Consider the following 15,911-nt stretch of genomic DNA (forward strand, 5'->3'; position numbering starts at 1 on the left):
AGAGAGAGCACAAACACAGGGCAGGGGCAGATGGGGATGCATAGAGGATGAGGGAGAGGGACAAGCAGACACTGCCTTGAGTGAGGAGCCCCACCCAAGGCTCAGTCTCACAACCCTGAGGTCATGACCCAAGCTGAAATCAACAGTCCAATGCTTGGGGCGCCTGGGTGGCTCAGTCAGGTAAGCATCTGCCTTCGGCTCAAGTCATGACCCCTGGATCCTGGAATCGAGCCCCACATCTGATTCCCTGCTCCACGGGAAGCCTGCTTCTCCCTCTCCCACTCCCCCTGCTTGTGTTCCCTTTCTCCGTCAAATAAATAAATCAAATCTTTAAAAAAAAAGTCCAATGCTTAACTGACTGAGCCACCCAGGCGCCCCTTCTCTCCCTTCTTATTAACAGAATCCCGGTTTTATAGTAAGCAGCCAATATCTAAGGCAAAAACTGTATCTCCTAGCTTCCTTTGCAGCCAGAGGTGATACTGTGATACAATCAGACCAATGAATACAAGGGTAAATCCATGGAAGGCCTTTCAGGAAAGCCCCTAAAAGGGGTGGGGGCAAGAGGCAGACTGCCGGCAAGTTCCCTCTTGCATTTTAACCTTTCTCCTCTTTCCTAGAATGAGGACCTACAGATGGCTAGACTTCTGATACCAGATGGGAACATAGGGGCAAGGATCACACCCAAGAGAGTGAAGCAGAAAGACAGACAGACCTGGATCCCTGATACTCAAGAAACCACTCTACTAAGCCTGAATAGCCTAATGCTAGACTTATTTTATGTGGAAGAAAAATAATCCCCTAATTTGTTTGAGGCATTGATTCTGGTAGTTACTTATGGGTGAACCCAACCCTAACTGATATATCAACTTCTAGAGTTATTTTTGAAAAGGTAAGATGCAGATAGAATTGGCAGAAATCAATTAGCTCATTTAAATACTTGTTCACTCTTCCATACAATCCATATCTACTGAAGAACTATACTGGGCAGTGGAAACACAGAAATAAATCATGTATCTTACAGTCTAAAAGATGCAACTGAACAGACAATTAAAACACAGTTTGATGAGTCACATGGTACGGAAAGAATGAATGCTACGGGAGCAGATAAGAAAAAAGCATTTAAACCAACTTGTTGAAAGATAAATGGGATCAGAGGTGGCTTTCCAGGTTGATCTGAAATTTAAGTTGAGACCTGAAAATGGAAATGGTAGTGTTAGCCAGGCAAATGAGGCAGTGAGGGAAAAGTATCCCAGGAGAAGGGAAGAGCATATGCAAAGGCCCAGAGGAAGAAGAGGGAACATGATATACTGTGGGGAGTGTAAACAGTCTACTATGTTAGAGCACAGAACTGGGAGTGGGAGTGGGGATAGCACTCTTCCTGAGAACTGCCAAAATTACAGATACCAACCCTTTCTGTGCCCGACGAGACTCTTGCGTTTTTTTAGTGTTCTTTTATTGCTATAAATAGAAATTAAGGACCAAGAGAGGCAAAAACAGAGAGATCATTTATCTTTTATTTTTTAACTCTCAATATGTCAGATAGCACCCAAATATTACCTGCACCTTTCCAGCTCTCTGCCTTATTCTGAAACACCCTTTCCTCAGAACTGGTGGGGCTCACTCAACGGTGAAGTGGAACAGTAGAGGATTCACCCAAGACTAGCTACTAATCATGGAGGGTGTTAGGCCAGTGAGTGCGGAAGTGTCACCATCAGATTTACTAAAAGGAAGAACAATACTGGCAAGAATATAAAGAAATGGATGGAAAGAGGATGTGGGTCAGGTCATAATAGCAGAGGTGAGAGCTGATGGAGGCCAGGACCAGAATACTTACAATAGAAAACAGAGAAGGGGATGTGTGCTTTTGAGAGAGATTTAGTAGGTGGGCTCAAGAGGACCACACAGATATGCAGGGGGAAAGAGGGTGAAGTAAAGGGTAATCCTAGATGGCTGGGCTACTGAGAGAGGAAGGGAGCAGAGCACAGTGATGAAGACTACATGCTCTGGCATTCCATCTCCACCAATTAACAGTTCTGTGACCTTGGGAAAGCTACTTAAGCACCAAGTGCTTCAGTTTCCACATTCCTATAAGGGGAATAACAATAGAATCTATCTCAAAGGATTTTGTGAGAGTTACATAAAAGTCCTTAGAACAATGCCTGGCATGTAGGAAATGCTGGATAAATGTTAGCTACATAAAGGGTGATGGTGATGCCATTCACCAAGACAGGGAACATGAGGGGAGGCACAGATTTCAAGGGAGTAGAAAGAGGAGCTCCCTTTTGGATATTTTAACCTGATCTGCCTGTGGGACATCCAGTAGGCAGCTGATTGTATAGGCTAAAGCTCAGAGGGGAGTTCTGAGAGCCAGGTGCTACTCTGGAAAGGGTGGTATAAAGGGGACATTTGAGCAAGGCCTGGTAAGCATGCAGAAGTGGGCACTGAGAGGAGGGCATATGGGTGAAATGTGAAGGAAAGGAAAGAATTCACAGTTCCTAGGGAACACCAACATTCAAGGGATAAAGGAAAAAAGACTGAGAAGGACCAGCCACTAAGACAAGAGGAAGACTCACAAAAAATAATTCTAATAAGGTTGTACCATAAAAAGTGAAGAAACAAAAATATGAATGATGCTGGAGGGAAGCAGAAATTTTTTCTCTACCCTTCTAGGTTCTTTTGGCTGGTCTGGTAATTAAATTGACATAAGACTGATTAACAGGAGAGGGCGCCTGGGTAGCTCAGATGGTTAAGCGACTGTCTTCGGCTCAGGTCATGATCCCATGTTCCTGGGATTGAGCCCCGCATCGGGCTCCCTGCTCTGCAGGAAGCCTACTTCTCCCTCTCCCACTCCCCCTGCTTGTGTTCTCTCTCTGGCTGTCTCTCTCTCTGTCAAATAAATAAAATCTTTAAAAAAAAAGACTGATTAACAGGTGAAAAACAAATTTCATTACATACATTCAGGAACCACATAAAATATGTGACCCACAGGCAGTTGTGCAATTAGGCTTATATACCATCCTGAGCTAAGAAGAAGAGGGTAAGGGTCTAAGACTTTGAAGGGGAGGAAGATGATTTACAGAAAGATGGGAAGAGCTCATGTTTGGTAAACAAATGTTTTCCATGCCATGCAGAGACAGTGGGACACGGAAAGGAACTTGATCTCCAGGACTTCCCCACCAGCTTACCACACCTAGACCATATTCTTTGTAGTTATCTCTGGTGATAGTTCTCTTCCTGGACCAAGCCCTATATATAAATTCTTTTAGGCAGCTAAGGGAGAGGTAAAAGCTCTTCCTGAGTCTATTGGGCCTTGATTGAATTCAGCTCAAAGTAATCTACATGCCAAAGTGGCACATTTTAGGGAGGCTTGATCTGAACTCCTTCAGAAGTCAGATGAGGGGAATGTATCACACATAGGGAAAAAACTCAGAAATCAGAAATAAAGGGTAGGGACAAAAAGATCTCAATAAAATGCAGTAATCCCTGAGAGCCAGTGTTTAAAGTTTATCAATTATTTTTATAAATTACCTAGAAGAACCACATAATAAAATCACCAAGTTTACAAGAGTCAGAAAGCTCTTTTAGTGAGCAAACTACCTTACCAATGAGGCTAAGCCTCAGAAAAATCTCATAAGGTAAACTAAGTACACAAGAAAGAGTAAGATTTTTCAAGGAAAGAAGTCAGAACATAATGACTTCAGTGAAAAATAATCCAAACTGCATTTCACAAATAAAGTTCTGGCCAGGGCATCCGGGAGGCTCAGTGGGCTAAGCATCTGCCTTTGGCTCAGGTCATAATCTCAGGGTCCTGGGATTGAGCCTCACGTTGCCAGGCTCCCTACTCAGCTGGGAGACTGCCTCTCCCTCTCCCTCTGCCCTTCCCCCTGCTCGTGCTCATGTGCGCACGCGCTCTCTCTCTCTCTCAAATAAATAAATAAAATCTTAAAAAAAAAAAAAAAGTTCTAGCCCCCCAAGCTTTCAGTTACTGAACCCAAAATAAAAAAGCCATTTTAAATCATATTACTTTAGGACATGAAGGAAACTCAGAAACATCCACTGGTTCAGATGATAGATATGAGAACTTGCTAAAAAGCAGATCATGGAGTCAGTAGGTCCAAGACCTACTGAATCAGAATCTCAGGGTATGAGGTTAGAAAAGATTTACTGCTTTTTGAAATTTTTTAAAATAAGCTCACCAGATAATTCGTGTGCACACTAACATCTGAGAACCCTGGATTTATCTGATCAGGAGACCAAGGTCTAAAGAATATGAATGGCTTGGACAACAGCACAGAGCTAGTGAGAGTGTCTAGAGCAATTCTCAAACTTTAATATGCATCAGAATCATGAGGAGGTTTTGTTAAGTATAAATATCTGAGTTCTACCTTCAGAGTTTCTGATTCAACCCAAGAATTTACGTTTCTAACAAGTGTCCAGGTGAGGCTGCCACTGCTCATCTGGGGAGCCACACTTTGACAACCTCTGGTCTGCAACAGAGTCATTAGAGACTTTTCTCTGGGCACCTCAATTCAATGCAGCCCTGAACACTTAAAGACCAAGAAAAGGCAACGTGTTCAGGAATGATGTTGAAATGAAATAGAAAACATGACCAAACTTAAATTACATACATTTATTCTAAGCCATTCTGGTAAATTTAGTTACTCAGGAAATCTTGTCCCTAACCAGTCTTGAGGCTAGATTTTTTTTTTTCAAAACCACTTTTGAAAATGGTTTCCCACGGGTCCCATACAGAGCCATGGAGCCACAGAGAAACATTCCTCGCTCACTGCCCCAATCCTCCATGACTCAGACATCCGGTATTACCTCAGAAAGACGGCATTCTAGTGCTGCTCTAACTGCCACTCTTTTCTCATGTGGACAAGTCTTTAACCCTGAAATACTGTATTCAAATATGTAATTCTCTCAACAGCTCAGGATATCTGTAATTGCCTCTATCTACCTGCTATTGTCCCGCCATCCTGAGAACACATTCAAAATCCGGACCAGATGAATTCCAATGATGGCATCTCCTCAGGACCATCAGACACATTTTCTCCAACTCCTTTCAAACCCATTTTCCATTTGTGGTACTTGCTGCGCTACCTTTAGTAACTGCTATCATTTCCTCCAAAGAAAGTAATACACCTAGGGCGCCTGAGTGGCTCAGTCGTTAAGCGTCTGCCTTCAGCTCAGGTCATGATCCCAGGGTCCTGGGATCGAGCCCCGCATCGGGTTCCCTATTCGGCGGGAAGCCTGCTTCTCCCTCTGCCTGCCACTCCCCCTACTTGTGCTCTCTCTCTCTCTCTGACAAATAAATAAAATCTTTAAAAAAAATAAAATAAGGGGCGCCTGGGTGGCTTAGTTGGTTAAGCATCTGCCTTTGGCTCAGGTCATGATCTCAGGGTCCTGGAATTAAGCTCCCCCCCTCCCCGTGTTGGGTTTCCTGCTCAGCGGGGAGTCTGCTTCTACATCTCCCCTCCTCATGCACTCTCTCTGTCTCAAAAAAAAAAAGAAAAGTATAAGCTTTGCCTCAACAAAGAGTGTTGGTAAAACTAGATACTCACACACAAAGGAATGAAGTTGGACCCTTACTTTATACCATATACAAAAATTAACTCAAAAAGGATCAAAGACCTAAAATAACAGCTAAAACTATAAAACTCTTAGAAGAAAACATAGAAGAAAAGCTTCATGACAATGATTTACACAGGCAACAAAAGTGAAAATAGATCTACTGACCTACAACAAAATTAAAACTTCTGTGCATCAAAGGACAGAGCGAAAAGGCAGCCCACAGAAAGGGAGAAAATATGTGCAAGCCCTATATCTGATAAAGGGTTAACATCAGAATACGTGGGGAAAAAAACCTACAAATCAACAACAAAAAGACAAATGACCCAATCAAAAAAATGCACAAAGGACTTGACTAAATATTTCTCCAAAAAAGGTACACAAATGGCCAACAAGCTTATGAAAAATCTTTAACATCACTAATCATTAGGGAACTGAAAATCAAAACTGCAAGATACCACCTCATACCCATCAGGATAGCTGCAATCAAAAAACAACCAAACAAAGTAACAACAACAACAAAAACCCAGTGTTGATGAGGATGAGGAGAAACTAGAACTCTTGGGTACTACTGGTGAGAATGTAAAATCATGTAGCTGCTGTGGAAAACAGGGCTTCAGAAAATCAAACATGGAAGTACCATTTGATCCAACAATTCCACTTCTAGACATATACAGTCAAAATAACTGAAAGCAGGGACTCGAACATATTTATACACCATATTTATTATGTACAAGCAGCATTATTTACCACAGTCAAAAAGTTGAAGCAACCCAAAAGTCCATCAACTGATGAAGGGATAAACAAAATGTGGTGGAATAGTACTCAGCCTGAAAAAGTGAGGAAATTCTGACACATGCTACAACATGAACAAATGTTATTCTAAGTGAAACAAGCCAGTAACAAAAAGACGAACACTATACGAGTCCACATACATGAGAGATCTAGAACAGTTAAATTCACAGAGACAGAAAGTAGGCTGGTGGTTGCCAGGGGCTGAGGGAAAGGAGAAATGGGGAGTTGTTGTTCAGTATAGTTTCAGTTTTGCAAGATGAAAACATTCTGGAGATCGGTTGCACAACAATGTGAATATATTTGATAATGCTGAACTATATACTTAAAAATGGTTAAAGTGGTAAATTTTACCTTGTGCATTTTAACACAATTTTTAAGTATAAACTTAATGGAATACTTCACGCTAATAAATATTTTAAGAAACAAGCATCTCAAGTTAATAGCCTTTACTTAGAAATCTATAGTCACATTTTTATTTTACATAAAGTATATTATTTCTCAATATTAACATGCACAGAATGTTATAGTTGTACATACCTTTTAAAGTAAAGGTATAATCTGTACACTTGAACATATCTTAAAAATAATACTTTATACACAAGGCTTGCATTCCCTAAAATTAATAAATTTATAGGAACCATTACTAAAGAATGTACATGGTAATGAAAATAACTTCAGCAAACAATGAATCATGGAACACTACATCAAAAACTAATGATGTACTGTATGGTGACTAACATAACATAATAAAATTAAATTTAAAAAAAGAAAATAACTTTGTATCAGTTATTATTACTACTTCATTTCATATCAATACTCCCTTTCATTTGAGGGGTTCAAAAAAACTTCACATAATCGCAGGACACTATATTTTTTCTGTTTGAACCATAAATTACACAGCAAAACTTTCTTCACAATATTTACTTTAAAATGCTGGGCTGGGGCCCCTCGGTGGCTCAGTCAGTTGAGCATCCAACTCTTGATTTTGGTTCAGGTCATTATCTTAGGGTCATGAGATCAAGACCCACATCAAGCCCCGTGTTGGGCTCCATGCTCAGCAGGGAGTGTGCTTGAGATTCTCTCTCTCACCCTCCCCCCCCACCCCCACCCCCTCGTGCACGTTCTCTCTCTAAAATAAAAAATAAATAAATCTTAAAAAAGGAAAACACTGGCCTGGATGCCAAGTAGCACAGACTCCAGGGGCCTCTGATGCTTACCCACACTCCTCTTGACCATCGACATTTGAATAAGAGACCTGAGGTACAACTTATTAGCAAATTTGAAGAGCAGATATTTCATAAAATTTAATATTCGGCATCTAGATGTCAAAAACAGATTTATCCATTTGCATCTAAGAAAAAATATATCCATTTTGAATTTAGACTTAAAGTTCAAAGTACAGTTTTATTCAATTACATTCTCAATTTGATCTAATAATAAACTACTTGAAAACATAGTCCTGTGTTGTTGTTTTTTTAATTTATTTATTTGACAGAGAGAGAGGAAGAGGGAGAGCACACGAACAGAGTATAGGGGCAGAGGGAGAGGGAGAAGCAGACTCCCAGCTGAGCAGGGAGCCTGATGTGGGACTCGATCCCAAGACCCTGGGATCATGACCGGAGCCAACACTTAACCAACTGAGCTACCCAGGCGCCCATCTTTATCCTTTTCTGATTCAGCTGTTCTATTTACCATTCCTGGAATATACCTTTCCAGCTCAATGTCATTGTTGATATTCTTCTCTTCATAGGGAATATTTTCTTTATCAATCTTGACTTACTGAAAATCTACAAACACAATCCCCTTCCCAATCTGATTTTGACATGCTAGATTGGGACCTAATAATTTGAATTTTTAATGTGCATTTTTAACAAGCACTCTAATAACACTTGGAGTAACAATGCAAAACACACCACCAGTAAGATGCAAATTACACTGGTTCAGAGGTATACCTTAGAAGGGAGTTTAGACCTCATCTTTTTTAACCTCATCAATACAGGAGCCCTTTCTACAATGCTGACAGATTGATTGATTTTAATAAGAAAAAATACCAACATTTACATAGTCAAATAAATAGCACATGCTTCTCTGGAAGCTTACAAACCCTATCGCTTATTTTAACAATGCTACCATTGTTGAAACCTAGAGTCACCTCTTCTTAGAATTAGCTTTCAATACAGTGTATAAGCCTTCAAACACACAAATTAGAGAAAGGAAAGCTGTTTATATTATTGCACCCACTGGTTTTTGATCAAAATTAGAGCCCCCCAGATTCATCACCCTAGTGCTAAAGGAGTTTAGACAACTTCCCAAATACACCCCCACAGGCTTGAGATTTGCCACCACAGAGAAGGCCACCAGAGGATCAAGATGCCCTTCCAAAAAATAAATAAATTTTAATGTTTTGAGTAGAGGACAGCCTCTCAAAAAACCTGTTTTGAACAAGATAATGTTGACTTGGACGTGTGAGCTCAAGTAGGCTTTTTTTAAAGCATGTTATTGAACATTACTAAACTCCTATCAATAGTAATAAGACATTACCTGTGATTGCTCTCTCCAGTAGCCTACTGCTGAGCTGTATTTGCTCTCTTCACTGTATCAGAGTGACAGAAAAATTTCTCCAACACTTGGCACTGCTGGAAACTCCCAGAAGGAGACTTTCAAGATCTATAGAAAGGAATAAAAAAATGTCCTGCAATCATTAATGAACTACAAAACCCAGTCTAAGATTCTCTAGTTTGTCTCCCCTCCCTCTTACTGCCATGTGTGGCGTACTGAGTGGGTTCTCCTCAGACTGCGCTTACTTTATCATAAAGGAAATTATAAGCAAAAAGTCCTGTCCCTGTGCTTTAATAAAACCACTTTTTTGCACCAAAGACATCTCAAGAATTCTTTCTTGGCTGTTGGCTCTGAACCCCACCACTTCATTTTTTTTTTAATGATTGATTGATTGATTGATTGATTGATTTGAGAGAGAGAGAGAGCAGGGGGAGGAGCAGAGGGAGAGGGAGAAAATCCTCAAGCAGACTTCCTGCTGAGGATGGAACCCCATGCAGGACTTGATCCCAGAACCCTGAGAGCATGACCTGAGTCAAAACCAATAGTCAGACACTGAACCAACTAAGCCACCCAGGTGCCCCACCACCACTTCAAACCACACCAATGGGGATTCAGGAGGGCACTTGTCCTGATGAGCATCAGGTGTTATATGGAAGTATTGAATCACTATATTGTACATCTGAAACTAATATAACACTGTACAATAGCTATACTGGAACTAAAATAAATGAATATATGTGTGTGTGTGTGTGTATATATGTGTGTGTGTATATATATATATATACACACACATATATACATACACATACACACTTACATTTAAAGCACAGAAGCCATTTAAATGCCCAATAACTGGGGAAGAGTTAAGTAAATTTGACACAACATAGTTTACTTAACCATGATTTTGACAGCCATCAAAAACTTTTATGGGTTTAAAATAAAATGGAAAATGCCACTTATCATATAAAGAAAAAGCAGAGTACAATGTTGTAATTACATATGATCACAATTACTTATGCAAAAGCAAGAAATAAGATGCAATTTGCTTCAATATGGCTATAAGTATTAGGTAAGCTATTTCCCCAACTGAGAGGGGTTAAGGTGAGTAATTCAAGTCAGAGTCTAGTATAACAAATACATCTTTTCAAAATCTCTGTATAACAAGGATGAGTCACTTATTAATGTGATAATTTTTCTACAACAGTCCAATATATTAAAAGATGGTTTCCTAGAAGTCACAACTTCTAGGTTTTATGTGTGTGTTTGACCTACAGATGCCTCAAAGGCTTAGAATGTAATACCTTTTCTTGTAACAAATGTTTCATGAAAGGAGAAAAAATGGCGAGGGTTGTGGGAGGGAGACCTCAGTGTGACCTAAATCTTTAAAACTGGGCACAGTGGTGGTAGTGACCAGGCACAGAAGAGTGAGTATGAAATTGAAGAATAAAAGGTAACACTTTACATGCAAATAAACAAATTCTTCATATACTTAAAAGGAGACAGCAGGTCCAAAATGGAGTCACTAGTGCTAAATCCTACGTGAGCAAACCAAGACTTAATACCTAACCCGATTGCATTTCAACCCCCCCACCACGCCCCAGTAATGTAAACTTTAACCAGTCAACATGGAATTAGCTGAACAGCACTAGTGAGATAGTCCACCTAATAGATGCCTTCCATCTCCCTTAGGAAGACAACCTTGCCTGAAACAATGCATTCTTTGCTAATAATTTCCTTTTTTCCACCCCCTTTCTGCCTTTAAAAACCTTTCTTCTTCTACAGCTCTGTGAAGCACCTTTCTATTGCTAAATGGGATGCTGCCCAATTCATAAATCAGTTGAATAGGCCAATTTGATCTTCAAATTTATTCAGTTGAATTTTTGTTGTTTAAAAATACCAAAATTTCAGGGCACCTAGGTGGCTCAGTGGTTGAGCAGCCAACTCTTAATTGGGGCTGGGGTCCTGATCTCAGGGTCATGAGATCAGCCCCATATCAGGCTCCGCACTGGGCGTGAAGCCTGCTTAAGATTTTCTCTCGCTCCCTCTCCCTCTGCCCCTCCCCCTGCACCCCCTACCCCCAGCTAGGGTGCACAATCTCTCTTTCTTAAAAAAAAAAATTTCTTCAGTACCTTCAAATCTGCCTTCTTCAATCTAATCAATTAATCATTTATTAAGTATCTGGGACATCACAGTTAAATTCATAATCAAATCTCGGGCATTTAATCACAAGAGGCTTTACAAGGAACAGAATGCTACTTTTTCCATAATCCCACATGAACAGTTTTATCATCATGTACTGGAGAGATACAGGCTCTTCTGCCTCTTAAGAATTACAGATCATTTCCAGATGCTTTTCAGATGATTTTGAGCCTTTCTTCGTTCTGTGACTCCTGAATTATGAAAGGGCATCTCTAATTCATGAGAAATACTTATCCCATCTTGGTGTCCATTATTATATATCCTCCCCTTACACTCAACATTTTTAGGCACTCACACATACGCTTTTACTTAGGTAATAAGGCATTGCTGTGTATCGGTAAGGGCTTTACTGAGAACCACTTCTATTTTACGATCATGATTCCCCAGCAGCAACACTTTGGGACTCCAAAGGAAGCCGAGTCCTTTGACAGCAATGCACAGAAATGACATCAAAAGCAAGGTTTAACAGAACTCAAGTAAATTGAAAGGACTCTTTTAAAATTCACTGGGTCTTGATAATTCTCTTGGTTGTCATCTCATTTAAAAACAAAATATTTCTCCTACTAAAAAGGCGGGGGAAATTTGGCAGTTAACAACTCAGTCACGCTCAAATCTCTGCTCAGGCAAGTGCTCTCCTAACAAAATGTCCTACCTCCACATAATAATATCAAATTCAGGCTCACACTCATTCTGTGTTATGCTAAGTCACATCCTTAATTTCAACAAAAGAACAAAATTTAAACCTCATTTCCAGATGGCATAAATTCAATGAATTTAGACCTCTGCTGTGCTGAGTTCAGAAAGCTGCTAATAGACAGGAATACACAAAAAGCATTGCAAAACCACCAAATGAACACTGGGGCGGGGAGGAATAATTAATATCCACATCATAAATTTCTCCCTATAATCAGTTAAAACAGATACGGGGGTTTACACAGGAGGTGTGGATTTATCCATAGCATTATATTAATTGATCTCTGTTATAATCAAGTGCTTTCCTGCAGGGTAATTAAATCAATCAATCAAAACAGAAGTCTCAAAAAGTTCAACAAGTTCAAATACATGCAACTGACTATGAGCTAATTATTGAATAATTTCATTCTCCCAAAGAGCTGACCTGAGATAGATTATATTCACATGTGAAAACTGTAGAGTAGAACAAAATAGTCTACATGGTCCTACAATCTTCACTGATTCCATTAAGCATATAATAACTCAGCCTTAAAATGAATGCACTTAAACTAAATCCTTGAATTTCATAGATGATAAAAATGAAGTACAAGAGGCTAAGGGGCCTGTTCAAGAGTAGATAGCTGGAAAATGTGAAGACAGAGGTAGATCCCATAACTTTTTTTTTTTTAAGATTTTATTTACTTATTTGACAGAGAGAGAGAGTACAAGCAGAGGGCAGAGCAGGGGAAGCCCGATGCGGGACTCGATCCCAGGACCCCGGGATCATGACCTGAGCCGAAGGCAGTCACTTAACCAACTGAGCCACCCAGGCGCCCGATCCCATATCTTCTGACCCACAGGGATATTATCTATGTTATTAAGCTCATAATTCCTCAACTATTCTACCCAGGAGGTTGATTTTATTCCTTTCCTTGAAAAGCAAAACTTTTAAACCTTTGGGAAAAGTTGAATCAAATCTAACATCAATCTTCAATTTCCATTCCATCAATCCCTGAGATTTTGCATGAGTTATACAGAGTCTCTTCTTTACCCAAGAAACCCAGCGTAAATTGGATGACTCTGGAAAGGTCTCAACCAGGAAACAAATTAGTGAGTTGTAGCATATCACAGAGGAGGAAAAACAGGCAGGGACAGATGACAGGCATCTTAGAAATGAATCAAAAATACAAGTTTATTAAAATAATGAAGGTGAACAAAACCAAAATCTAAGCATTAAAGTGCTGTTTCCCAAAGTGACAACTACTCAAAAGATAGTAACCACTGCTGTTTAAAGTTCTGCATTCAAATAAATTTGGAAAACACTGCATTCTAAATATCCCTCTTGAATATTCACAAAGCACGTTATGTGTATTAAGGCTCTAAGAAAACCTGCAGGAAAGAAGCCTGCTTAGTTTTAATCCAACATTCCCCAATCTTATTTGACATCTTCGGTTTGCGGAGCTTGTACTGACATCCTCCAAGAAACGTACTTCAGGAAGCACATATCGCATTTTTGACGAGTAACATGAGTATGACCCTCATTAAGCAGCATTTATAGCAAGATGGGCTTCCTCTTCCAGACACAACTGTTAAAAATCAACTCATGAGATAAAGGAACCCTGTAATTATAATGAAAATAACCACCACCAACACGTAATAAGTGCTAAGTGCAAGACATTGTGCTAAATGCAATTTTTTTTGAGAAGGGGTGGGAGTGTGTTCAAATTCAAATTACACTCCCCAGAGGCTGTATCTATTCATAAACAAGCAAAACACTTTAACACAAATAAACATATACACTGTTCTGTACCTTATATTTTTCACCAACATATACTGGCAATTTTTCCAAAACAATACATAAAGAGATTCACTGGTATTTTTTATGACTGCACAGTTTCTAACGTACAGATGTAACAATGTATTTATTCAGTTGCCATGGATGAAATCATTTTGGCTGATTCCAATCTTTAACCACTATAAACACTCCTACAGTAATTATCTTGTACATAAATCATTTTCTCATGCATGTAATATGTATATACATGTAAGATACATTCATAGTACACACGAATATAAAGTATATCTCAGTGAATGTATTCGTATTTAGGATAAATTTCTAGAACTGAAGCTCCTAGTCAAAGGATACGAAATTCTTCATATGATAGATTTTGCCAAATGGCCCACTAAAGAGGCTACTGCATTGCATTCATACTCTCTACGGTGTAGGTTATAATTCCATCTAATAGTGGTAAATGGTACGTCCACATAGTTGTCACATGCAAATCTCCTTTAATGAGTGGATTAAGCATCTTCTCATACATTTAGAAGCCACTGTCATTTCCCTTCCAGAAGACTATTTGATTCCTTTGTCCATTTGTCTACTAAAAGGCTGGACATTTTCTTATGGATTTGTAGGAGCTTTTTATTAGAAATAGTCTCCCTTTGTGATATGAAAAGCAAACATTTTTCCCAATTTTCTTGTTCTCCGACTTTCCTTATGCAGGATTTTTTCAGTTAGTTTTTTTTTTGGGGGGGGTGGTAATATGATCAAGTTGACCAATCTCTTTTATGCCTTCTCAGTTTTCTGTCGTACATAAGCCCTATGTACTCCAAGATGATAAAATTTCTCATGCTGTCTTCTGGAACTTATTTTTTAAATTTCTGTTTTATTTAGCTTGTGGCCTAACATTTGAGGTAGTACTGCTCTAAATAGCTTTTTCACCCCAGATGGCTACCTGCTTATCCCACTACTATTTATTGAACATAGCATCTTTCCCCAATTAATCTAAAAGGCCACCTTTACCATACACTAAATATATTTGGTAATACCAATGTTTCAATTATTGTAGCCTTACAATATGTTTTGTTTTGTTTTGTTTTTAAGTAGGCTCCAAGCCCAGTGTGGAGCCCAAAGCGGGGCTTGAACTCACAACAGCTGAGACCACTGAGCTTAACCAACTGAGCCACCTAGGCGCCCCACCTTACAATATGTTTTAATGTCTTTTTCAGAACTGTCCTAGCTATTCGTGCTTATTTTTTCATGTGAACATAGAATAAGCTTGTTCTGTAACTCCCACCAAAAAAAAAATCCTGTTGTTATTTTCACTGCAACTACATCAAACACACACATTAATCTAAGGAGAACTGGCATCTTTATACCCAAGAATAGGACAGGCCTTTTCATATCTTTTCTGTATCCCTCAGGAGCATTAAGTGCCTTCATACATACTACATATATTTCTTAAGTTTATTCTTAGGTAGTTTATCCTTTTTTATGCTGTGGTCTTTTCTTCCACTATATCTTCAAATTAGTTATTGTTGGTATATATGAAAGCTATAAATGTTGACATATTATCTTGGTATCCAGGCACATTTATATATTATCTGTATAATTAGTTTTTATTCTAGTCATATATCCCTATCATTTGCAAATAATATTTATTACCTTTCTGGGTTTTATACCTTTATAACTTTATTTTCTTTGTCTTGTCCAACTATCTTGACTTGCGATTCCAAAACACCATTAATAAACAGTGAAAATAGTGGGCATTCCTATTTTGTTCCTGACTTCCATGGGGATGTTCTCAAATTTCCTACTAAGCCTAAGATGGTTTTTGGCTTGAGATGGACATACCTTATTTTGCTAAGGATATTTTCCTACTCTATTCTGAAGGGTTTTTAGATCAATAAATGATATTGAATTTTTGTCAGATGGCTTTTCCATGAAAATATGATTTTTGTTACTGATATTTAATAAGATAATGAACGCCATACTACTGAATCCTTCTTGCACTCCTAAAACAATCCTCGTGTGTTATGGTATATTATTCTTTTAATGTGTGCAAAGTACATACTAAATGTGTTTTCTCACTCAATTCTGTAAGCAACCCGACAAGGTGGGCACTGCGATCATGGCTCACTGGACTCCTGCTCTCCTCCCCACTGCTCCTCCAACACGCCATCTCGCCTCAGGGCTGGTGCGGTGCCTGCCACACCTGCTGCTCCCTGAGATCCCCTCTCCCCAGATACCTTCCTATATCATTCCTCTCTCCATTTATGTCTCTGCTTCCACCTCAATACAGAGGCCTTCTCTATCTGCCCCACATAAAACAGAA

General features: G+C 39.2%; 1 protein-coding gene across 2 annotated transcripts in view; it reads right to left on the bottom strand.

Moving 5' to 3' along the window:
* FAM160A1 (family with sequence similarity 160 member A1) overlaps nt 1-15,911 on the bottom strand; it is a 227,955-nt gene that overhangs the window by 145,352 nt on the left and 66,692 nt on the right. For both annotated transcript variants that reach the window (XM_035022906.1, XM_035022905.1), the window contains exon 2: nt 8,908-9,033. The gene's annotated coding sequence lies outside the window, so the exon portion shown is untranslated. The remainder of the gene's footprint in view (nt 1-8,907; nt 9,034-15,911) is intronic.

Source organism: Mirounga leonina, unplaced genomic scaffold (genome assembly GCF_011800145.1).
Source record: "Mirounga leonina isolate KUSES-001 unplaced genomic scaffold, KU_Mleo_1.0 Mir_176, whole genome shotgun sequence".
In the NCBI taxonomy this organism is placed as follows: Eukaryota; Metazoa; Chordata; class Mammalia; order Carnivora; family Phocidae; genus Mirounga; species Mirounga leonina.